At 47.5% G+C, this 2207-nt stretch overlaps 1 non-coding gene across 1 annotated transcript; it reads left to right on the plus strand.

The window, feature by feature from the left end:
- The first annotated feature begins 599 nt into the window (after positions 1–599).
- On the plus strand, positions 600–790 carry Gm23472. Its single transcript, XR_003949319.1, has one exon. It is a non-coding gene; the product is annotated as a U2 spliceosomal RNA (small nuclear RNA).
- The last annotated feature ends 1417 nt before the right edge of the window (positions 791–2207 follow it).

A 2207-nucleotide genomic window follows, 5' to 3' on the forward strand; every position in this document is an offset into this window, starting at 1 on the left:
CAGGTGAGGGAGGGGAGAGCACAGAGAGTCAAGAAGTTTCAGGAGTTGAGGGGGAAACGCGCAGCCGCAGTGCCCGGTGGGACAGAATCGCTCCGCCTCCGCCAGATTCCCCATCCCTGCACCGCCCTCTCGACTTGGAAGCTGTCTCTCCGCGGGCCGGAGAAGCTCGTCTGTCAGCTCACGTAAGCGCAAACTAGGAACAGTGGGTGTGCTCTTTTCTGCCACCATGCGCCACTGCGTCTCCCCTGGAGCATCTCCCACCACAATGCCGTATCCTTTTTCCTTGGAGGCCGTAGCAGGAGCGTTCTCAGCGGTTCTAAAACCCGCGCGCAGGCAGGCAGAGGAGTTTCAGTGCAGTGGTGGCGGGGCATGCAAATCATACTCGGCGTGCGCGCTCGAGAACGCCGGGAGAGCCGGGGTCGTGGACGTTGTAGCTGAAGCTGTGGGTGCTGGAGTGGGAGTGAGGCGTGGAGGATGCAAGACGCGCACGGGAGGAGGAAGGAGCCGCGGGGAAGGCAGGAAGTGAGGGTTGCGAGCGGTCACCACGAAGTTAATGTGTCTCGCGGACGCAGAGCACGGCTGCATGGTGTGTGCTGGGTATCGCTTCTCGGCCTTTTGGCTAAGATCAAGTGTAGTATCTGTTCTTATCAGTTTAATATCTGATACGTCCTCTATCCGAGGACAATATATTAAATGGATTTTTGGAACTAGGAGTTGGAATAGGAGCTTGCTCCGTCCACTCCACGCATCGACCTGGTATTGCAGTACCTCCAGGAACGGTGCACCCCCTCTGGGGAATAATATTGGTTAAATATAAGACATTTGGAACATACTATAACTCTTATGTATGTGCTGCAGTTACTTTTTCTCTCTTTTTCTACCTTTTAGTTACCCGGGTCTTGTTGATTCTTTATTGCTTTACTTTTACCGTTATTATTCAGGCTTCATATTTCCACTACCCGACTTTTTAGGCAGAGCAGCTCGCTTCTTTACCTTTTCAGACACTGGTCAATAATTGTGATTAGGTGGGAAGACTCTAAGGTTTTCATCTTTTTTTTTTTTTTTTTTTTTTACGTAAATGGATTTGGGTAATGTGTATATGTGGTTGCTTTTTTGGTGATTCATGTGTTGAAGCAAAACTTCATGTTGTACAGAAGTCTGGTTGTTTCCCTTTTTGTTGCTGCATCTTCAGGCTAAGTTGCTATGAAATGCAATCTAACAAGTTACATTTCTTTGCACTGTCAGAGAAGTAATGCCTAGCCGGTGCTTTCTGTTACAGCTTTTTCTCTGGTTTTGGATATTTACATAACTAAAATTAGACATTAGAGGACTGTGCTACTTAAAGGGCCACTTAAAAAAAAAAAGTCTTCACTATTCACTCGATTGTATCTGAGATTAATAATGAGAATTGAGGGAGGAAGCCAGTGTCATTAAAAATTACATTTTTAAATGCCTCTGTGTGTGTGTGTGTGTGTGTGTATGTACGTACACGCACACACGGGCGCCTGTTTCTTTGCAGGCTGGAAACTTGGGAACTAAGAGGAAACAGCTATGAGCAGAGCAGGATACCTCTCATGGTAAGGTATTTCTAGCATTTGTATTAAAATGGATATTAAAAATTAGGACGTAGAGATACAGTCTGGAAGGACCCCATAAGCAAGCAAATACTTGCAGTACAGGCAAGAAGAAAACCAGAGTCGTCTAAACCTAAGGGGCTTTTTAGTCTGTGGTTGTTTTGGTCGTGTCTTTTATTTCCAGGTCCTTCCTGTTTCCTAACAAGTGTTCCCTCCCTCAGCTGTAAAGCCCACAATTGCCTGAATGTGCCATGGCCCTGGTGGCTGGTTGATTCGGACCAGGGAATAAGGGTAGTGGTGCACACCTGCGATCCACTCTGCTTTCGCCCCGGGCTGAGTTAGTGCCACTTTCATGCTTACAGTAGCTCTGTCTTGCACAGCTTTCTCTCTAATCCAGAGAATAACTTCTTCACAGCCGTACAACAAACAGGCCCGGGCTTGAGCCTTGTCGGCACACAACAGAAGTAATGGTCTTGTGCTGATGGAGGGAATCGGGCTTTATAGGTGGAACAAGTCTTATGCAGTGCTCAAGAGAAGGGGAAGACAGGAGACAGGAAAGGGTGAGATCTTGGACTAAGCAAGAGAGTGATGGTCCCCTAAGGAAAATCCTCTGTCATGACCCTGGGATGGTAA

Source organism: Mus musculus, chromosome 1, assembly GCF_000001635.26.
Source record: "Mus musculus strain C57BL/6J chromosome 1, GRCm38.p6 C57BL/6J".
NCBI lineage: Eukaryota > Metazoa > Chordata > Mammalia > Rodentia > Muridae > Mus > Mus musculus.